General features: G+C 42.3%; 1 protein-coding gene across 21 annotated transcripts in view; it reads left to right on the top strand.

Moving 5' to 3' along the window:
• The window catches only part of THRB (thyroid hormone receptor beta), a 168360-nt gene that overhangs the window by 44032 nt on the left and 100589 nt on the right, over positions 1-23739 (top strand). The window contains exon 1 of one of the 21 annotated variants that reach the window (XM_046919454.1): positions 7545-7653. The exons of the other annotated variants lie outside the window; for them this stretch is intronic. The gene's annotated coding sequence lies outside the window, so the exon portion shown is untranslated. Of the gene's footprint in view, positions 1-7544; positions 7654-23739 lie in introns of those variants that run through there. 21 annotated transcript variants of the gene reach the window in all.

Raw genomic sequence — 23739 nt, 5'->3', positions numbered from 1 at the left:
TGTAAAGAAATTGCTGCGTGAGGTATTATGGCTTGTGCCAAGCAGGAAGTCAGACCAGATTACCATAATAGTTCCTTCAGGCCCTCTAAATCCACATACCCATGAACAAAGGCTCTTATGTGGTACAGGCAGCCACAGAATTTCCAAAATCACCACTGGAGCAGCTCTCTCCTTTCAGTGGTGACTTACCAAGAACCATGAAAAGGCTGAAGAGTCTTTGAGCAGATTGGTGAAGAAGCTCAGTAGAGGCTACAACACCACTGAATTGGCAGGTTTTTTGTCTGCACTGATGCATGGTGGTGATGAACCAGTTTCTGTTACTGTTTGGTCCACAGGCATGTTTTTCTATATACATCTTCTAAATTTCACCAGACTTCTGTAGTAGATTGCATTTGCATTAAGATCACTGAAAAGCTGTAATTTATATGTGATGATTATTGAATGCCTTCTGTCATATAACTAAAATCCTGCTTAAACTCAGAATTTTCATAGAGTCAAAGAATAATAGAATGGCCTGGGTTGAAAAGTACCTCAAAGATACCCCATCTAGTTTCACCCCCCTGCTATGTGCAGTGCCAACCACTAGATCAGGCTTCCCAGAGCCACATCCAGCCTTGTCTTGAATGCATCCAGGGATGGGACATCCACAACCTCCTTGAGCAACCTGTTCCAGTGTGTCACCACCCTCTGTGTGAAAAACTTCCTCCTAATATCTAACCTAAACCTCTCCTGTCTTAGTTCAAAACCATTCTCCCTTGTCCTGTCACTACCACGTACACAGTCGTTCCCATTTCTGTTTGTAAGCTCCCTTCAAATACTGGAAGGACAGTTATCTTCAGTTATTTGTGAGCATGTCATCTTTACCATGGGATTCTCTATAGTCAGGGACTGTTTGAAATCTTAATATCCATATGAGTAGAAAGAACAAGATAAGAAGTAGCTTGTGTGTTTGATGTTTGACCTGCATGGGATATTGAGAGTGTGGAGGATACTTGTCTTTCAGTTCCCATCTGTTGCAGGGAAGTGCATCCTTGTTTTACTGGGAAGGAGACAACAGGTCTTTGTCAGAGAAAATACTTGAAAATGGCTCATCGAAAACTATTTTTATATTAGAAGAACTTAAAACAATGTGCTGAAAAAGGATAGCCCTGACTATCCCCTTACTTTGCTTAACCCTTAAACTTTATTTTTAACTTTGCTTTACTCTTTATCATCCAAAATTAATTGGGAATTAATGTGCAAAATACTACAAATGGAAAAAATTGTTGAGATCAGAATGGTGTCATCCTGCTGCACCTGTATAGCATTGCATCTGCTACAGGGATGTAGAATGTAATAGGACAGAATAACTAAATATCGTGTTGGCATATGAGGTTGTAAGAAATTGCTCAGGAGCATTTTCATGTATTTCTGTCTCAGTTTAAAAACTATCAAAAAAGCTGTTATGTAAAACCTTCAGAAACTAGAGTTTACCAGGGTGATTCAAGGGTGAAGCCAGGTATAGCAGAAGAATATGTGTTCCAACACAGGTGATAGCTGGCTTGCAGACAGCTGGCTGGCACCACATACCTCATTTGTTCCTGCACTCTGAATATCCCTGCTGCTCTCCCTTCCTGGAATAACACCTATGTATGTTCTGTATGTGACTGTAGAACAGTCAGAGTGATGGCAACCATCCCTTATTAATTTTAACTGAAGCAGACAGAGCAGTCTGCTACAGTGCTGGCACATGGGTACCGGGGGTAATACAGTTGGATTACACTTACACTGAGGAGAAGAGCACAGAGACCTGAAGTATCTCCTCCCTGGTACTTCAGGTCTCTCTGTTCGGTGGAGGCTGACTTCAACACCTGCAGTTTAAACTAGAATAAGGAAAATTATTAGATTAAAACCACAGAGAAGAGAAATATCATTGTGTTTGATAACCCAAAATAAGGTATCTGGGATGAGTAAGTCTGTGTCTCTGCACATGGAGGATACACTTGCTTACCTTGGCATTCAAGAATTATTCTTGCTGGTAGGTAAAGCTTTTGCAGCAATGTTGAAGAAGAGAGAAAACTGTTAGTCAAGACTCTACAATGTTTGGCTGTTTGCTGCCAAATGAGTTAAATTTTTGTAGTGTGCACAATCTGTCTTGAAAATCTATTACATACAAATTCCTGATAGCCATAATACTGGCTATGGAGAGCATTTTGAAGCAAGCTTCAGGATGTCTTTATTCACATTTTTTTGCTACCACAGAGTCACTCTTACTGGATACCTCAGTTCTGAAAGGGAGGGGAGGAGGTTGTGCCATGGAACAAAATTACTGTCTCCATTAGCAAACGGATTTGAGCCATCAAATTGCTGCTGTTTTCTTCTGTGTGAAAGCTCATGGCTAAGTCATTTAGTGTAAAAGAAAACAGTCTTCTATACCACAGAAGAAATTCCTCAACTGGACAGTGATACATGAGGCTGTAGAATTAACTTTGGATATCATTGAGAGCTTCTGTGGTATTTCTTTTGGTTCAGGCAGCACTGTGGAAGCACTCCAGATGACAGTAGAGGAGTTGTGTTGAGGCCTGGGGAGTTCCTCTGGCTCCTTTCCAGTGCAACGCTAGCCCGGAATTTTGTATTTATTTTGAATAACTGTGCTTGCATTAAAAGCTCAGTTTTACTGCATTTAAAAAGTATTGGATGTTGTGTCCTGTACCTTGTTTACTTAATAACCCCTGTACAAGAATCTCCAATTTTGTCCGAGCAGCTTGATGTTCTGTTCCAAGAAGTTAATGTACCCCTTTCATTTGTAATTCACATGCCGGGTTAGAGCACGGTTCAGTGTAAAGAAGTGCCCTGGTGCTCAGACTGTGCTCGCAGTGTCTGCTTGGATCAGAGTTAAGCATGCTGTGCTTGCCGTTACGTAACTCTGCCAAAAGTGTCGATTCAGGGAAATTCGGATGCCGTGAGAGAGCGAGAGCATCGGGAACGTTCTCTCCCGCTTAATGGAAACGTGGCTTTCAGTGAATAGTGCATTTAAAAGTAGCAGACTGTGTGACTGTGTCAGTGATGGAGTCCAATGTGAACACAGCGATGATGTTAAAATCCCAAGGCATTGGGTCCTGCTGCTGGTTGCTGCAGCAGGAGGACAGATGTGGCTCCCATGTTGGCAGGCTGGTACAGCATACATGTAGCTGCTAGCAGAAGGGGTTCACATCTGGAAGGTGCTTTACCTTCCAAGCTGGCCAAGCAGATAAACTTCCCTAGCAGGAGAGACATCCTGCAGTCCACTTGGATCCAGCTGCTCCTTTTGGTCCTGTGGGTCATCCTGCTGACTGGGGATGATCTCCTAAAACCTGCCCATGGAAAAGAGGGACAGGTAGGGCAATGGGCACCGGGCCAGAAACCCTTTTTGTCTTGTGGCATTATGGAAGTGATCTTCTTTCCTGGAGATGACTCATCTGATATTTCTACCTTTGCCATTTCACGTGGTAGCAGCCCCCCTACTTCTTGTATCCTGAGGTGCATCAAGCATAGCCTGCTAGCAGGTCGAGGGAAGTGACTCTCCAACTCTGCACATACTGTGCAAAAAGGACGTAAAACTATCAAAGAGTGTCCAGGGGAGGGCTGTGAAGATGAAAAAGGGTCTGGAGGGCAAGATGTATGAGGAGTGACTGAGAATCCTAGGTTGGTTCGGTCTAGAGCAGAGGAGCTGAGGGGAGGCCTCATGGCGGCTGCGGCTCCTCACAGGGAGTGGAGGAGCAGCTCTGAGTTCTGCAGAGTTCTAGTAATGTTTGGACTGTGCTCTCAGTATGGTCTGATTTTTGTGTAGTCATGTGTAGAGCCAGGAGTTGCACTCGATGATCCTTAAGGGTCCCTTCTGACTTGGGGTATTCTGTGATTCTATGATTCTATAACTCTACTTCAACCCAGAAGAATTCTTCCTCCTGCAGTATATTTCAGATTACTGTATTCCGCTTAGTAGCACTAGGCAAAGCACAGAAGAAATATATTTCTGTAAAAGTATAGGAGAATGTGACCTGTTCTCTGTGGTATCCATTCAAATGTTCAGCTCATTACAGAATGATGATTAAGGAGGTAAATTAGAAATAGAGAAAATCAATGTTGTCTGAAAATCATTAGTCCTGTTCTCTCTACATAGCACGTACCCATTCCCTGCCTTTCTGCCCACTTTTGGGATCTGACTCTCCACAGAAAACCTGATAGAAGCTACTGCAGGCGTAAATGGTGTTGGCTAGATCTTCTTTTAGGTCATTCTTGTTCAGCAGCATCCTTGGAGCAAGCTTTGTCTCTGTTATCTCAATTTCCTCATCTGCAGCTTTAATCCAGTGCTCTTTCTTTAATCACACCCTATATACACTTGTTCTCTGAGTCCCACAGCTCTCCCCCTCTCCAGCTTTAGAGTCTCAGTTGTTTATAGTGTTGTGTTGGAGACTTAGTGTGAATTATTGAGTTTTGACAGTCGAGGTAAACAGACAGAAAAGAGCGACGCTGCAGCACAAAATGTTCTCTAATCACTTATTTGACAAGTGCATTTTAATTATTTAGCAAATCTTGTAAAAGTAATGAAGTCCTAGTAACATGAGACTTAACACCGCTATTAAATTTTCCCTGAGAGGTGAGAAAAGACTGCTGTGCTTTTGGTGCAAATTGAGAGCTTGCAAACTAATGAGATTCGACTAAGGATACGTAAAAGGGGCTGGAACTTCTCAGTGCTTCTTAATGGTTTCGCTAATAGTAAACCCAAGAGCATCCCACAGCTAGACAAGATTCTGCCTGTGTTGGCAGACCAGAAGATATCGTCTGATGCTTTGCCAAAATAAAACAGAGTCTTCATGGCCCAGCTGTATTTTTACTGAGTATGTAACTTAGTAAGAGACAAAGCCAAAGTCCAAGCCTTGCTGAAGAAGTATCATTCAAAATAGTTTTTTTGTAGCATGATAGATTTCATGTTTCTGCAAAATAAATATTTAATCAGCATTAATATTTTTGGTTCCCTCAGGCAGTGAGAGATGTGGAAGTTCTGACTTTTCACTCAAGTAAGTGCAAATGCAGTCTAGCAAGAAGTTCAAAGTAAAATGTGTGCCTATCCTAGAGTTTCTGAAAATGAAATTTCGGTGCAGCCAGCCAGAAGAAAAGATAAATGTAAACCAAGCTGCAAGCCAGCATGCCTGTTTGATTGATTCGGGTTGTGTGATGAACTGGATCAGTTAAAATTGCAATGCAAAAATCCCAAACATAAATATAGCCTCCAGTGCTTTTCTTTTCAGTTGCAAAGCTACCTTCCCATGCCTGAAGTGGAGGGGCCAGGGGCTCTTGGGGGCTGCGTTTACCAATTCCTTCCTGCTTCCTTGATCTCATATGATATAGTAGGCTCTGTATTCAGAGGCCCCATTTGCAGGTTATTGTGTGCAGAGAGTGTGTCTGATCCCAGCTGTTCCACAAGGAGTGAAGCTTGGCATCCAGAGAGGCTCACTGTGGGCTCTGGGTGCTGGTAAAGGCATTGGAAACGGATTCCTATGAAAGCTTCAGCTCCCATGATTTTAATTGGGCAGAACAGAAGACAAAGATTTAAAGTTCTTTCTCCGTTTGTTTTTGTTTGTTGGCATTTTTTGTTTTTTTGTTTGTTTTTTTTTTGTTTGTTTTTTAACTGGGGACAGTTTTGTTTGCAGAGGGAGCAAAAACTGAACCGAGTGCTCCATATTTTTCCTATAAACATGAACTGCTGCCATTTTCCCTTCATCTGCAGAGCAGTAGTTTGCAGCACACTCAACAAAGGCTAACAGCTCTTCCCCTGGAACATGACGGGCAGGCCTGTATTTGTAATGAATCAGGCTGGAGGCAGTTGTCATGCTTGCATTTAAGAAAACTTTCCAGACCTGTCTGTCCATTAATGCTCTCTTCTGATCTGTTAGAAGCTCACTGTCATCCTTCTAGTCATCAGCATCTTTCACTGATTGTCCTTTAGCAAATTAATTTAAAAACCAAACATCCCTTCTTTGATTTAATAAGCACAGAAAAAAAAAAAAAAAAAAAAAGAAGTTTCAAGGAGGGAAGTTGTACATTCTGAGCTTGCACTTCAGACACATGTACACGTCATGGAAAGGCAGCACGTATTCATGGAGGTCATCCAGAAACCAAAGAGAACACTCTTTGCCACATCTGACTGTTACCACAGAAAAGAAGTACTGCATTTTTGCTGACTGTGAGGAAGCTGGATTAAAACATGTGTTAGTCCTTTAATGGTAGTAGATGTATGGTACTAAGAGAGAGAATCCTACTGAGCAGTTGTGACAAGTTTTGACACTTCTGTCTTCCTTTTTATTAACACACTCACCGTACACAGTGCTAGTTTCACCCCTAATGGTGGCTGATTCAGAGCACCTTGTTTCTGACAGTTGCAGAGTGGGTTTATCAGTTGGAGAGGTATGTATGGTAATAAAATATTCATTATAAAGCTCTGTTAAAATATAATGACACTACTAGCACATCGAGATTTCCTAATAGGTAGCCACAATACAGATGTTCTTTAGCACGTAACTTCTTGAGATATGGGAAATCATGCTTTTATGGCAAAATTGTGATTTCTGAAAATCAGCGGATGGGAAATTACTGGGATTTATGGAACGAGCTCCCACTTGAAATGGCAGGGAGTGCTCAGTTCACTCCGCGGTCTGTCCTTGGTGGGAAAGCGGCAGGATGACCTTGATGGTTCCTATCCTGCATGGGTATATTCGGTCCATTTCTGATGATTGTTTAGAGGTAAAGCTTTCACATGTAGGAAGATGTGGAAGTTAAAGAACAGACTGCTGTGAAGTGTGCTAACATTCATAGTTCTCTTTGAGTGTTGTTATTCCCTGCTTCTTTAAATTAACTACAACAGGACCTGAACTGATTCATCCTTCTTATGAAATCTTTGTGTTTGGTTGATTGACAGAGCATCTCACTCATTGTATTGAAACCTTTGAGGACCTTGTCTTTCTCCCTTCCTTAGAATGCCAGTACATTTTGCTCAAGCTACTTCTTAAATTAGGTGGAAATTAAACGAATCAGAGTTATTTGAAGTTGCAGAATAATTTTACACACATGCTTATGTAATGAGATAGAGCTGCACAGCTGACCAGAAAACAGTCTGTAGCTGCTGTTCTCAATTTGAGCATTTCACTTCATTGGCTTTTTAAACTTCCCCCTACTCATTGCGTCATTTTATATGATTTAACTGAAATTCTGAGAAAATGAGCCATGGATGTGAAGGACGGTGCAAGGACAGATTGAGAGAGAGATTTCATGTAGGTTAACGGTGCAAAGAAAGCAACGCTGTAGGAGTGGTTTGATCAAAATGCACCAGTTAGAGCTGCTTGGGATGGTAAACTGGAATATAGGAAAAATTAGATTAACTGAGAAAGAATGCATGTCAGGACAGAGTAGATTCATTGGACTGGAAAAGCCGTCCCCAGGGACAGTAAGTCCTGTGATTTTCCAAATAAAGCGTCCCATGTCTTTTGGATTGGAAACTCAATTGAATAAGCCCTGGAAAATACCACTCTGAGATCTGCACTGCTGGAGGTGAGCACAGTCTGAGCAGAAGGCTCCTTACCTCTACCTTCTGACTTGGCTGAGGCAGCTCTGCAAGCTTCCTTTGGACAAAACTGTAAGGTATGTTTTCTCCCCTCCTCTCTCTCTCATTTCTCCTAAATGTTATTATACTGCAGCTTGGCTCTGTCCACAGAGGCTGGAGCTGACTGAGTTGAAACTTGCTTTAGCCACCGCTGAATTTAACAGCTTTTGGCTTTGTAAAGCAGTGCCTTAGGAGAACTCTTGCTCATTTGTTCCCTGAGCCAAAGGAAAACTCCTCCAGTAGCTTTCCCAGTGTTTTCTCTGGCTGGAACACATACGTACCAATTGCTAGGTGAAGATACACTATCTTTAATCATCTTCTGTATTTTCTCTTTGTCCAGCTGACATATTTTGAGACGTCTACTTTGACTGTGATGGTGAAAGAACCCTTTCACAATGGATTTTTTCCTTTCCCTGTACCCTATGCAATTCAGTTCTTCCACTGGTGGGAAAAATGCTTTTCTGTGGTATAAATATGTCGCAAGTAGTTGAGTACTGAAATAGGCATTCAGATTGCCCTGTTAAGTGTACTTCTTCAAATATTTTTCATAATAAAAGGTTTTATCTTTGGAATCTTGGTCAGGAACTTCTTTACACAGTTTATCAGAGCTTCCCTGTTGGTTCTTAGGAAATAAAATCCTATTGGCATTTAATCTGTAGCTTGAAATATGTCTCTGGGAACTTCTTAAGTAAGACAGTAATAAGTATTTGTATTATAATTTGCAAGTACAAATCACTAGCAGATATTTGCATATTTATTTATTGAATTTCTGTTTCCACCTGAGGTTAGATGAGACGTAAACAATTATATAGCACCTCTGGCAAAGAATTAGTCTAGAGAGCAACTCAAAGCCACACTGGGAATTCAGAGGAAGGTTTCTGAATTTTTAGAAGGAACTGTGAAAGGCGTACACATTGATTCATCTCCATAACTTTTATATTGATTATAGAATTAAAGATGCAGGCTTTCGCTCTGATACACCTTTTCTTTTTTTCGGAAATATGCTTTAGGAATATGTTTAGAAATAATATCTTTCAAAAAATATTCACTGTAGCAGTGATCAGAGCCAAAGACGGCACCTCAGTCTGCATTGATAATGGAAGGAATGGCTCCAGTTTAAAGCCAACTGAAAGATTCCTTTTTTTATGTTTTGGCCAGTAGTCATGAGTCAGTCTCCACGCTGCACTTTGTTGTGGGGGTCACCAGCAAATGTGATCTGCTGGAAAGGTGTTAATGGGTTTTCTCCAGCCACTGGGGCAAAGCCAGTGCAGTCAGGGGAAGTGTAAGACTGGCTGTTCCTCCAGCCTGACTGGTCATGCACTGCTCAATTCTCAGGGATGTTTCCTGGCAAGAAACATCTAGCAGCTTCAGCTTGCATGGTGGTTTTATGGTGAATCCAAAGAAAATTAAAAAAACCCTTCACTCTCATTTTCGCTGGTGTCCTATATGGGTTCCAGGCAGTGGCCTGCTGAGGCCAGTAAGCCAGAAAATAGCACTGTGTTTGGTGACCTTGTGGAGGAGGCATGCATTTGGATGTGTTCTTGGCCTGCTTCATTTTAGGAAAATTGCAGCAGAAACCATGAGAGGAAATTGATGTAATTAATTATAATTAGTATAGTATTTATAGTGAATACGTGTTCCAAAATCTGTAACAACAGTGAAGGAGATTCTGTAATTTTCAGGAGTTACAGATTTACAGAAACAAACAGGTGATTTAGGCCAGCCTTGAAAATCTTTTGAACTTGTCCATTTGTGCCTTTGAAAATCTTCCCAGTTACTAACAATCAAATTTGATGCCTGGATGCTTGTTTACATGGAAGCAACTGGCACTCTTTTTCTGTTTGTGTCTCACTGTGTCTTATTTATTTATCAGCATCGCTGGATTTTAAGTTCTGGAGATGAACCTAAGTGCTATGGGCAGGAGGCTTTCCTTCATTTCACTGTCTTCGCATGAATGTGTGGATCTGCAGAAAGCCTTGCTCTGAAAGTCAAGCTGGTAGACTCTCAGTTTTCAAACAGAAGTGCTGTTTTTATTATACAGTCATAAGGTTCGTAAGAGGTCACAGAATCACTGAATTGTAAGGGGCTGGAAGGGACCTCCAGAGATCATCAAGTCCAACCCCCCTGCCAAAGCAGGCCCCCTACATCAGGTTGCACAGGTAGGCATCCAGACGGATCTTGAATATCTCCAGAGAAGGACGATCCACAGCCTCTCTGGGCAGCCCATTTCAGTGCTCCATCACCCTCACTGTGAAGAAGTTCCTTCACATATTGGTGCAGAACTTTGTATGCTCCAGTTTATAGCTGTTTCCCCTTGTCCTGTCTCCACAGACCACTGAAAAGAGGTTGGCCATCTCCCTTTGTCTCCCCCACTTAAGATATTTATGAACATTAATAAGCTCCTCTTGCAGTCTTCTTTTCTCAAGGCTGAACAGACCCAGGTGAGTCAGCCTTTCCTCATAGGGGAGGTACTCCAGGACCTTTATCATCTTTGTAGCCCTCCGATGGACACTTAAGATGATACTCTGCTTTGTAGTTCTTTCTTGCACATTTGCATGTCCTTAAAAAATCAGCCCTTATTAGTTGTTCTGTCAACTCTGTATTGCTTCAAGGGAAAAGGCCAGTAAATGGCAGTTTAGACTATGTGGTGCATTTCTTAGTGTGATTTCACACTGATAGGAGTGATAGGGGGTTGTAGTCACTTTTGCATAAAGACGTTCTTGTTAAGTTCTTAAATTGCATTTTATTTTTAGCTATGTGCTTCTGCAATTACCTCCAGTTTTGCAGAAAATTCAAGTAAATACAGTCTGTATCTGAAGTTCACATAAACTTTTATTTTTTGTTTCACAAGCATGATGGGGTAACAATTGGTAACTAGCCACTTAGTAGAAAATGAAGACTACTCAGACTTTTTTAATCTCTGACATGAAGCTCCTACTACTGCTTCTTTCATTTTCTTCTATTTAGGATGGATCGTAGAACCACAGAATGGTTGGAGGGGACCTTAAAGCCCACCCAAACCCAACCCCTGCCTTGGGCAAGGCTGCCACCCACCAGCTCAGGTTGCCCAGGGCTGTATCCAACCTGGCCTTGAACTCCTCCAGGGATGGGGCACCACAGCTTCTCTGGGCAGCTGCGCCAGGGCCTCACCACCCTCCAAGTAAAGAATTTCTTCTTAACATCTAACCTAAATTTCTCCTCCTTCAGTTTAAAGCCATTGACCCTTGTCTTATCACTATCAGACTGTGTAACAAATAGGTTCCCCTCCTGCTTATGAGCTCCTTTCAAGTACTGGATGACTGCAACTGAGGTTTCTTCAGAGCCTTCTCTTTTCCAGACTGCACAAGCTTGGCTCCTTCAACCTTTCTTCATAGGAGAGGAGCCCCAGCCCTCTGCTCATCTTCATGGCCCTCCTCTGGACCTGCTCTGATGGCTCCACATCTTTCCTGTTTTGGGGGTGCCAGGCCTGGGCATAGATTCCAGATGGGGATCAGTTGTTTTTTTTTTTAAGCAGTAGTAAAGTTTTACATTCAAAAATTCCTTCCCTACATATCAATTACTTTACCTGCTTTTTCTTTTCCCTGTACTTACATATTTTTGTCTTGCTGTTTGTGGGACCTATTTGCAGTTGTCAGTAGATTAGACTTCTTGTAGCTGAAGGATATAAAAGATATATTCTGCCTTTGGTCACAACCAAAACCTTTCACTTAAGTGACCTTAGCTTAGGCTGGGCACCTAATTGCCTTTCGGATGTGGCCGAAAGTTTAGAAAGTCAGTGGCCAGAGAAAGCATCTGGCACTTAATGACAATTCAGTGTTTGTGTCGTTCTTTTCTGGGCTGTTTCTTTTTCTTTGAAGGCAGAGACAAGGGAGGATGTGCAGTGATGCAGCACTGAGTGAAGGATAGCAGAGAAGACAGTGAGACTGGATGCAGGAACAGAAGGATATGAACTTTCTTCAGTGTTACCTTATAGGATCTATTTTTACATAGAAATGTCAGCTGACAGAACTCAGGAGAGGGAATATCCATGTAATCTAGATGCAGCTAGAGACAGGGAGCTGAAGAAATGAGGGAAGAGGAAAAGCAGTCGAGGTGGTCTGAATGCACAGCTGTATATAAAAACAGCAGCTGGAAGTGAGAGGTCTATGTGGAAGATGACCTTGCAGTGTAGGGGCAGACACTATTTGGTGGTGGAGAAATATGTTTGTTACGATGGAGAGCTCAGGAGAAAAAGTCAGAAACAGGTGACTACAAAGCAGAAGGCTGGCACCATGAAAAAAAGGAAGGCAAGATGGAGATGAGACTTGAGGCTGAGGAGGAACAAGTATGTTATTAAAGAACTGGAGGGAGGGAATAGTTAGAAAATGGTTGAGTTGTAGCAGGGAAAAAGTAGAAAAAAAGCCTAAACAAATAAAAACATGATCATCTGTAATTCATGACAGTATGAGGAAGGCACAGATGTGTATGTATGAAGACTCTTTTTCTCTAGGTGTAAAGAAGGATCTGTCAGCAGAGCTCAGCTAGAGGACAGAGTGATATTTTGTTTTCTGGGAGCAAAGAAACACTGTATGAACCTAAAGCTGGGAAACTCCTAAAGAAGGATGTTGAAACAAAGATCTCAGCAGAACAGAATGAAGATTAATGTGCCAAGCCAGAGAAGAGCTCTCCTGAAAGGTGTGGCTGGTGTATTATCACCTGAATTATTTTGATCCCTAAGAAGAAAGGTGAGAAAATAACAAGCTAATGAAGATCTGCAAACAGCTATGAAAAACGTAGGGTCATGGGTAATAACCTCTTAATATCTACGTTTATCATATATCATATCATATTAATATCATACAACAGCTACAACAGCCATGTCTGTACTGGCAAATTAAATAGTGCTAGGAAGCATTCCCAGGCTCTGAAAATCAATTGTATCCTACCGTTAACTGTTCCTGGCACAGTTTTGGCTTATACCTACAGGAACTCACCTGAATTATTCCCAGGTAAGGTTTGAAAGTTACCTTGGGATTATTCCAAACAGGAAGTTTGGAAGCAATCGCCTTGTTTTGAAGGATGAGAGAATTTAATAGCATGGCACCTTTCTGTGCCAGTTGGCCTCTGCCACCCTGGGCAAGTTTGTTTTGCTTGCAGAAATAGGGATGTAAATGGCTCCCTTCAGTAGATGCAGTTTTTGGAAACTTTGGACACTGACTGCATTAGGTGCAAATTGTGACCGTGAATAAATAGGATTCCTTTAAAAAGTTACTGAGCTGAGGTGTGGAAATGCTCTTAGATGCCATTCTGATATAGCAAGAGGATGGTATAGAAGATCAGATTATAGAAAATATGCTTGGATGAAGAGTGAATTTGTTTCCGTATAAATTAATATTAATATAAGCAAAACTAAGTCCATAAATAAAGCTCCTTCTTACAGAAGAGTAAGGCGTGACATTAATTAAACGAGTTACTGAGATTGGCAGGTAGTTAAATTGGTTGGAGTAAAAAGCCTTGATCTTTAAAAGTGGACAAAAAATATGTATTTAAAAAAATATTTAAAACTTGTATAAAAACAAGTGGAATCTCCAGTCTGAAGCAGGTGAGCAATGTGGTCACTGAAAGGGTAAATACAGATCTAGACGAGAGCAGGGATAACATGAAGATAGTGGAGACGGGGAAGTTTTACTGTCATTATAGAAAAAATGTACAAAACGAAATTTCAGGTGTTTCACTGTATGCAGCTCTGGAGTTTGAAGTTAAGACAACTTAAAACTAGAACTGGTGCAGAAAGGAGAGCACTTCTGAAAGCTGCTGTTGTAGCAGAACAGACTAGCAAAGTGAAAGCTGAGACATGCTAAGATGATCTAAATAAATATGTCAGGGAAGGGACTGCTAGGGAGGAGAGCTAGCTAATTTACCTGAATGGTGCTGACACATGAACTAGCCTAAGAGTAAGAAGTTTCTAGCAGAAAGCAGTCAGTTGACTCTGAATCTAAGTTCAATCATCTAAATCACTGGAGGAGCAGCACGGGTCTCTGTTGGCATTTTCAAAATGGGATGTGTTGTTAAGCGGAAGCACAGACTCTGTTTTCTGAGGACCTTCAGAGATGCATGAGAGGAGGTGCACTTTCTTTTCAAATATCTTAGTTTCTAAGGAGCCAAATGCAACTTCTTTGGAAGTGGATGGCGAGGGATATTTCAGTGGTTCTCCATCATCGTCATCCTCTCACCAGACATCCTACTCCCACAGATCCTTTCTGCTTCAGCTCTGCTGTTCCGATTTGTGCTGCAGTGAGCTGGTTTTGTGTAGGCACTTCATGGTCTTACCGTCACAGATATCCTGAATGACATAATGTGTTCTGGTCTTTGAGAAATCAAGCCCAAACAGCAAGTCTATCTGCAAGAGCTTACCTCCAGGCAATGTGAGACTGAGTCAGACTGAAATGGTAGGTTTTTTTCATGGTGTAGTATTTGCTGGAGCAGAATTTCATATAGAGCATTCAAAACATGCAGCAGTGTAGCGTTGTGTAATGTCTTGTTTATATGTGGCTGAACTTGTATGTGAGGTGATAATAACAATGCCAAATTGTGACAGAAAGTAATTTGAATGTCTTTTCTGTTTCTGTTGGCCTTTACGTGTTTCTATAAATACTGATCAGTTGAATGAGTACCAGACTGATGAGTGTGGAAGCCTGCCTGTCAATGTTTAAAAGGGAAAGCTTTCAAATATAAATAGCCTTAAAAATATAAATAGTGAAATCTTCATACTGTATTTATCACTGACCACTTTCTTTTTCCTTTCATTGCATCTCCCTTTTTATTTTTAGCGATGCTTACTTAAAATAGTTACTCAGCTTTCCTGTTGGTGATTAGAAGGCCACTCTGGGATCCAAATAGTTTTTGAGCTAGCTGGTGAGGAAAGTGTTCCTTGCTTGAGCAGTGTGAGATTGAAATCTTGTCTGTCCTTTATTGAAGCATCAGTGTAAAATGAAACACATTTTATCCCAGTTTTTTTCTGGTTGGTTGATTTCACATACATATTCTTCAGCTGGTTTCAAAATGTGATTCCAGCGTTGTTCAGAACTTCTTGTTCTTTTTATGCTAATACTATTCCATGTCCTTCTCAGAGCTTTATAGCTCTGGTTTTCTCTAACTTACTAAAGTCAGTACTCTTCACAAATTTCACTATGATGTCAGGCATTTTTTTTGTTGGAACTCCACAAATTCTGTTGATCAGCTCAACTGCTCATGAAATAATCCGAACCAGTTGAAGTTTTAATGGCTCTTGGGCCTGACATCATTTTTCTTTTGTGTGTGAGTGTGTGTTAGCATATACATAATTTTAAGGTAGATTTTAATGAATTTTAATGAACCACACTGCTGTTTGGTGATGTTGCGAGCCACAGCCTATCTTCCAACATTACTTAAAGGGATGGCTGATGAGTAATTTTGTCCTTTTATCCTGAACTATTTGTTCAGAATAGACAAAGGTAAGTGAGTCTGACCAAGGACCAGCTGGCTGTCTATGCACTACTTTAAGCACTGCTGTGTTTGCGCTGAGGTTGCCTTGTTCCAAAACTGTGCATCCCTCATCTTTCAAGACCTTCCCATAGGGTTGGGAATGTGGCCGCAGTGCGAGATGGATCTTTGAGACAAGCAAGAAAGTGGGAGGAGACAGTAAAGAGGGAATGGGTATTAAGACTGGAAAAAAATAACTTGGAAAGTTACTAGTAGCTCTCTATCGTGTTTATAGTCCTTGAAAACACCAGCTGCCCATCCCAGTTTCTTAAGAAGTGCTAGGGATTGGCATAAACTCCAGGCAATAGACTGATCTGGACGCATCTGCTGCTGATGAACCTCTGAGATAAAACCATCCCACTAGTTTCAGTACTAGCTCTAGCAGGGTAAGATGAAGTAGTTACACGGCAGCTTCACACAGAATTCATGTTTACCAGACAGCAGTGTGCATAGCGTGGGAGCTGGGAGTGAGGATCCATCCTGGAATGATCCCACAGAGGGTCATACAGAGGGGCCTGGGGGCTCTGGAGATGCAGATAGGGATAATCTGCCACAGCTCCTGGTGAGTATGAGATTGTGTGCAGGGTCACCCGTGCTCATTAATGGGAGGTTCTGGAGGTGGCTTCTGGAATTGATGAAGTCTGAAGTTCCCACAGGAGCTTCTGCCATGCCCTGTGGCTGTGAGGGTGCCATAGGTGGACAGTGTAGAAATGCAGTTAATAAAGGCAAATAAGGTCACAGTTGGTTCTTTGTATCTCCAGCTATGTGCTTTGATCTCAGCCTCAAGTGTTGCTGTGGGGAGGAAGGAAGCAAGATGGGAAGTCTTATGGCAGAACATCAGTAAGTAAGCGGGCTGTTTTTGTGTCCATGTCAGCAGTGGCAGCAGCCATCTCGCTCACAGTTCGGAGCAGCGGTGATTCTCTGTTACCAAGAGAAATGCCTTGTCCCACGCCACCTCATCCTAGCCACCAAGAGTGTGCCTGTATTGATGGATAAGCTTGGGCCGCTGACAGTCATGCTGAGGCTTTTTCTTGTGCAGTTTGTGAAACCCCAAGAGCAGGCGTCTGGGGCCTATACATCATTTTGTTGAGGGATAATATTGCTGTTCCTGCCTGAGCCTTTGCTACTGTAGATCCCTTCATGAGACCACTCAAGTCCTTGCAGCTGTAGCGAGGCAGAGAAAGTAGCAGGAGTGCATTCTGCAGCTGTGTCTGAGAGGTGCAGAGTGCACTGCCTTCAGTCAGCCAGGAAATCCCTGGAACAGCCAGCTGCTGCTCGTACGCCAAAGCTCTTTCCTTTCCTTGTCAGGGGGGTGTTTTTCGTGCCAGCAAGCTGTCATAAAGATGCCTGGACTTCACATCTGATCTGGTTGCTAACGTGTCCTAGGAATGACAGGTAAAATGGTCTGTGTTCATGTGGCTCCGAGACTTTGGGGAATCATTGAAACATTTAATCATTGATCTTTATATTTATGCTTCAAGGCACGCTAGCATCTGCGAGCTTTTTGTTAGTTTTAAATGTGATTTGTGTAGTTTTATTTTTATACCGTGCCTTGGGATGCTAACTGGAGAAGGCTCTTAAAATAGGTATAGCTTAATGTGCTGCTCAGACTTCTCATTAATCTGCTTGTCTTCACTCTTACCCAGAGGTAAAATGCAAAACCTACAGAACGAGGAGTCTGGAATAAAATGATAGAAAATAGGACTCTGAAATAAAGACATTTAACACAGAGGGCTCAGACCAGTGGTAGAGGAAACAGAACAGGATGTTCAGAAAGTCCAAGCCCTTTGGCATGAATTAAGGAGCTTGGAACATAAGCAGGGCTACAGTGAATTTGTGAAACAATGTTTGTCTTCCTAAACTGAATGCTGGAAAGCATCCACTTCACACTTCTCCTTTGCCAGTGCTGTGCTATCTATTGTAGCACTCATCTTCTGTCTCCTTGTATTTCTGAGAAACATTTGACTTTGTGTTCAGAAGTTATTTGTGTTGTTTGTGCTTCCTGCTTTCTTCTGGAGGTAATAGGATCATCTTGCAGCTATGGGATGAAAATTTGGGTCTTTGTTCCTGCTGTACTGTGCTGTTCCTGATGTTTGTATTTTAACTGCAGCAATGGGGTTGAAAAGATTCACTTCACTGGGGCTTTGTCTATACGGGTAAATGAAAAGGGACAGGAATGGTATTTGAGTATTGTATTATGATCGCCCTTGGCAGGGTTTTGGGCCATGCCAACTAGCACATTCACAGAGGACACCTCTCGTGTGGGAGTGGGACTATTCTCTGCAGGACTTTGGAGACAGTGGCTATCTTGTGGCAGGCATCAGAGCTCAGACTTAAGGCCTGGAGCTGGTTGAGTCCCCTGAGCTACTGGACTTCGGTGCATTTTATGTAAGAGACCAGTGTATCCTCATGGTTAGCAATGGAGAAGGATGGCAAAATGCAAGCTTCTGCTTCCTAGCTGCATTGCTAGTGCTGCTATCAGCATCAGCATTGGCCCACGCCGCCTCCTCCCATGGGCCATCTGCTGGGGCCTGCTTTCACCACACTCACAGCACTAAAATCTTACCTCTTTGAAGAGGAGTTAGATGAGGCGCACAACTCAAGCTTTCTGTCAAAGTAGCAACACAACAAAAGCCCTATGAGTTTGAGTGAGTTTCCAAGAGGGTTGTCTTCCATAATGCAGATAACCTGCCAGCAGAGGTACAAGCGTAGCTCACAGAGCCAGTGTTGTCAAAGGCCCACTGCAGCAAATGTGATAAATAATTCCTGTTCTGGTATGTTTGTGTTTACTTGTCCCACAGGGCCATAGTTAACTGCATGTGCAGATCATATGTTTGTTTGGATACATGGTTTTTTTGAACTTTACACTCATAACTTCATTCTTCAGGCTTAGATGGGGACAATGTACATGAAAATAGGAATTGTTGGCTTGTCTCTATGGGATTTCTGGTTCGTTATGACCTCTGTGATTCTCTTTTGGAAGGCATCATTTAATTTCTGAGCACTGCAGGTATGTTCTTCAAAAAATTGCTTCAGTAGGCTATACCTATACATACAATAGTCTTTACAATCCGCTTTTGCTCTCTTTCTGATTTACTCTGTTGTCTGACATTTTAATTGCAGTTGCTAAAGCCAGATTCTCCCTCAGTCAGTATTGAAAATGATTTTTCATTTAGGTAGTACATGTCAACTGCTAGGCTATGCATCACTAGTAGCTGTAGGCTGTTGTCTGGAAAACAGTAGGATTGGCTGCACAGTGAGCATGTGTTTAGCATCAAGACTGAAGCTCCAGAGATAGTTTCTGGTGCCTCTGAAACAGCCATTCAGGAACCCACTGCTGAGTCAGTGGACAAACCAGCAGAGCTCTTCTTCACTGTGATGCTTTGTGTACAGTGCTGTTATTGTGGGGAGGATTTTGCTGTGTCAGTACTAGGTGAAATCAGATTTTTGCAAGCTAGTGTAGTGAACAGTTTTCTTCTGAGGTTGGTGAGGGCATTACATCAACAGTCATGCAGAAATTTTTAAGAAAGAAGAGCTTTAAGGAGGCACGGAGCCAGGTATGTATAAACTGTTCACAGCTAGTGCCAGTGTATGTACTGCTGTTGGTATTTATTAGCTGAAGAAACAGAAAAGTCAGTCTGGAGGGGATTGTGCTAGCTACACATTCTTGTAGCCTTTGGTGGTGCCAGCTGCAAAACCAGACAAGCCTGGCTGCAGTGGTGGGGCTGATGGGGCAGCTGCAGTGCTGTGAAGACTGGCTGAGAGATGTGACGTGCAGCCCCTGGAAGGCCAGCGCTGCAACAAACCCTTCCCAGCTCTGTGGGCTTCCCTGCTGGTAGGATGATGCTGGAACACCTAAACAGGTCATCATAAAGCTGCAATGATTTCTCCCCTCTTTGAGATGGAGTTGAGGGCTTTGCATTGTTCTCATGGATCCATATCTCCCGTGAGACACTTCAGGTCTTGTTAGAGCAGCCACCGGTTAATAGTGGCAGTGTACCTGACTGAAGCCAGCTCAAAACATGTTTCTTAATTCTCTCCCCAGCAACTTAAGTGGCTATTGGCTGGATCAGGCTGCTCAACTGTAGGAAATGGAGCTCCTATTTTTCCTGTTGAGCTAGTTTTCGTAATGGCAGAAGAATGGAGAGATCTCCTGCATGTTAACCCAACACTGTACCTTTGAAGTTGAATATAGACGTTTGCATGTATGAGGAGATCGGCATTAGGGATAACTTAGAGGTAATAACACTTTAAAGTCTTTATGAATGCTTTGGAGGACTTTCTCTTTTCCCACGGAATTATGGCCTTTGCTGGCTTGGTCACCTCTGTGTAGGAAAAGTCTTTGTGAGGAGAGGTTAATGCACTGGCTAAGGAACCTGCTGTGCTGATGATGGCGAGCTTTTTGCTCTAAACTAAGAGTTAAAATATGAAAATTACTTTGCGTCATTCTTTTACCCTTTAATTAATCAATCATGAATGATGAGATCAATCTTTATTGTTAATTAAGTGGGGGAGCAGACGGGCAGGTACTGATCTCCTGTCTCTGGTGACCAGTGATAGGACCTGATGGGACGGCATGAATCTGTGACAGGGGAGGTTCAGGTTGGATATCGGAAAAAGACTCTTCACAAGGAGGGTTTCAGGATCAGGGATGTGATTGTCTTGGCCCTGGTGAAGCCATGCCTTAAGTACTGTGTTCAGTTTTGTGCCCCTCATGGCAAGAAAGACATTGAGGCCCTGGAGAAGGGCAATGAAGCTGTGAAGGGTCTGGAACAGAAGTCTTGTGGGGAGCAGCTGAGGGAGCTGGGATTGTTCAATCTCGAGAAGGGGAGGCTCAGGGGAAACCTGATCACTCCTAACTGCCTAAAAGGAGGTGTAGCAAGGTGGGATTTGACCTCTTCTCCTGTGTAACAAGTGATAGGATGAGAGGTAATGGCCTTAAGTTGTGCCAGAGAAAGTTCAGGCTGTATATTAGGCAAAATTTCTTCTCAGAAAGTGTGGTAAGGCAGTGGAACAGGCTGCCCAGGGAGGAGAGGAGGTGATGTGTTCAAGAAATGTATAGACATGACACTGAGGGACACAGTGAGCATGGTGGAGATGGGTTGATGGTTGGAGTAGATGGTTTTAGAGGTCTTTTCCAACCTTAGTGATTCTGTGATTCTGTGGTGATCGAGCCCTGGAACTGGCTTCCTAGAGCAGTGGTCACAGCCACAAAGCCACAAAGAACCATTTGGACAGTGCTCTTAGACATATAATCTGATTTTTGGGTGATCCTGTATGGATCCAGGAGTTGGACTCAATGATCCTTATGGGTCCCTTCCAACTTGGGATACTGTAAGGTTCTATGAATCTGTTATTGTATTTACTAACTTTAAATAGGGAGGAGCAAATATTGGGATCACTCAGGGAGTAAGAAATCTCCATAAGAGCCAATCTCTTCTACAGACAGAAATTAGACCACGGTGAAAGTAGATGGACCTCTGCTAGTTCAGATGAACCGTAATGACACTTAAGCTGTCACTGAAGTAAGGATCCAGTTAGTGGGGAGGTTTCTCCGTACAAAACCAAACATGCTGCTGTATGATCTCCCTCTGTAGGACCTGCATTAACAAGCATCAAATCAGCTCTACTTTGGCTACCTAAATCCTTTCTGAAATCAGGGAAAATATACTTGTGAAATGCTGAGCACACAGAAAACAATGAGAGATTCATGCTCATCTTGTTGAAACGATTGTGGGGCTTTTCTACACTTTACAAATTACTGTGTTCCTTCAGTTTCATTAGTGTTGTTTGAACATCAGTTTTTCAGTCCCTACCCTTGCACAAATGCCAAAAGTCACAGATGTGGAAATCTTGGACACTGTGATTTTTCTCAGTGTTCGTGACAAAAATGAAGTTGGCCTCAGAGATCAGAGGCATTCTTCAATAAGGAAAAGCTCTTTAAGCGTATGCTTTTTTGTAAAGGCAATTGCTTATTCAGAAGACCACAGTCAAGTGCAAGTACCCTCAGCTGTAGCCCTCATTCCTCTGCTGCGGTGTGGTCCTGCTCCTGTTTAGAGCTGGTGGGGCTGTTTGAGCCACTTCAGCTCATTGCCTGGGGTGTTCATCAGCTGCTGAATTTTATTTGCTTTTTAGAGCTTGTTCTCTTAAAAATATGGTAGACACCAGTAGAAAAACAACTGAGATAAGAAGGGTTGGGCTTGCTTGTCTTTTGTCCTACGTGGCCCTGTAGCAAATAAAGGGACTATCTTATTATCTTACATTCAGAAAAAAAAACAATTTACAGTGGCTGGAAGGGAAAGTGAACAGCCATGAGCCGAAAACAAAATTTGCAACACAATTCTGTGTACGTTGTCAGGGAATCATTCCCACGCAGCCCAGCAATGGCACGGAGATTTCGGGGATTACGCTCAGATTAAATGTCAGCAAGAGCGGAGCTTTGGCGCTGTGCCAGGGAGGTCGCATGAGGCAAGTCCCAAACTTTGACACGTAAATACAACCATTTTCTACTTAATACCCCAAACATGCTACAGATCTTATCCCAGCTAATGACCGGAGTTGGGAAATCTCATCGTAACTCAGGATATTTATTTTTGTTTAATTTAGTTTGGGGGCATTTTGCTCCGTTTTGGTACTTCAGACTCTGTCAGCAATTTTATCTGGATGTTATGCATCCACTGTAAAATTTCTTTCTCTTTGGAGCACAACACAAAGCAACGTTGGCCAGTATTCACAAAGAATACTTCCATGGGGAAGTATTATTTTACAGAATTATATAGAAACATCCCTGTTACTTGTAAGATGAAGTGAAAGATGCTACAGTCCCATAGGATTTGTGGGAGAATGCTTTATTAGTGGGAGGGAATGAGAAAAGAGATACTAATTACATAGTTGGGAACGGTTCCTTATTTGTATTGATTTATGGTTGGTGCCACTCTAAAATACCTGTGGAATTAGGAAGGAATACGCTGATGGTACTGCAGTGCATTGAGAATGGCTTCTTCTGTTTAATTTGGTTTTCTGACTACAGCAGGTCGCTCACACTGGTGGATACCCTCCCATGAATTTGCAGTACCTTAGCTACTCCACCTGAAACACAACAAATACTCTCCTTATCTACTTGCCATCTCTGAAGAAAATCTGAAACTATTTTAAAATTGATTTCTTGAAGCCTTTCAATACTCCGTGATCCTAGCAGTGCATACAATTGTAAGCATATGATGCTTTTTTGTGCATCTTTTTACTTGCTCCATAGCACCAAATTCTGCAGCAGAAATCTTCCCTTTTCTTCTTGAGCATCAGGTGTTGCTGACAGTGATTTAAAGGGGCATCCTTGGATTCACCCAAAATACGGGGTCACGTCAGGCAGTGAACTTCAATATGTGCTGCATTTCTCCAGGATTACCCCGTGTGAACAGGAGCAAAACTTGGAGCCATTAGGCAAGGCGGCTTAGTCTATGGATTCGTAATTCCACCTTTCATTTCTAATTACATGGCCACCTCATGTTTGTAAACCTAATTTTAGGTATACTGTGTACACATAAATAGATGTTAATATACTCACGTATGTGTGTGTGTACACTGAGGTTAATTTGCCCCTTCCTCTTCCTGCCCTTCCCCACATTCCCTGATGCAGTGAAACATGAGGGAAGGAGAAAAGTCACCGCTTGTTTTGGCTGACTAAGGCCAGCATAGGCATGGGAGAATCTGCAGACTGATCTGCTGTGTGTTGAGGCTGGAAACTGGGAGACAGCAATCACAGCTGTTAGACTGTGTGGGGTCAGGCATCAGATTGAAAGTGCTCTGGGTTGTGGCTGTTGGGCAGGAGCAGGGGTGACCCAGGGACAGGAGGCAGAGGTGCTGCTGCGTTGTGCAGCTGCAGGTCTGGTCGTTTTGTTCTTTGTGAGGCAACCCTGACCATTCCAGCACTTCTCTGAAGTTTGAAAACTCAGAGTTTGCAAGCAAGTCATTTCAGTAGAATGGTAAGTAAGGTGAATTAATCAATGATTTTCAGAAGCACCTCGTGTCCTACCACTTATTTATCCTGCAGATCCAGTTCCGTTCCTGAAAAGCATGTCTGCAGCTGAAACCATCCTTTTGGTTTTAAGACTTTCTTGCCAGATTTTATCCTTGGAAGTCATAGATTTCCATATGGTTTTATTTGAAACCGTGCTGCTTCATGCAAGGTGAACGAGGCTCAAAATAAACTCAGTGCAAGCATTGCAAGAGCTCTGTACTGTGGTTGGGTTTTTTTTTTTTCCCCAGTTAGATATTCTAAAGGAAGACATTGTTTAGGTTATCTATTTTAGGTATGGGGTTTCAGCCCAAATATAAATCTGAATTTCAGGTGGTTTTGTTCCAAGATAGCGTAATATTTATGCACTCACTTTCAGTGAACGAAAAAGCAGCAGTTAATTGTCTGACAGAAGGAATAAAGTGTTTGACTCGTCTGGGTGGTATGAGGCATTCTGACAGATCTCTTTTGAATGCTCAGTGTTCAAATTATACATCAGTGAGGTGATGTTACATTGTGCTGTCTGTCTGCACTTCTAAAAGCAATTTCACAACTTTCTTTAAAAATTACAGTGGTCTGAAGCCCACTGCCTTGTGTAAGTTGTAATTTT

The sequence above is a fragment of the Gallus gallus genome, chromosome 2 (genome assembly GCF_016699485.2).
Source record: "Gallus gallus isolate bGalGal1 chromosome 2, bGalGal1.mat.broiler.GRCg7b, whole genome shotgun sequence".
Taxonomy (NCBI): domain Eukaryota; kingdom Metazoa; phylum Chordata; class Aves; order Galliformes; family Phasianidae; genus Gallus; species Gallus gallus.
This window is presented reverse-complemented; position numbering and strand designations above follow the sequence as displayed.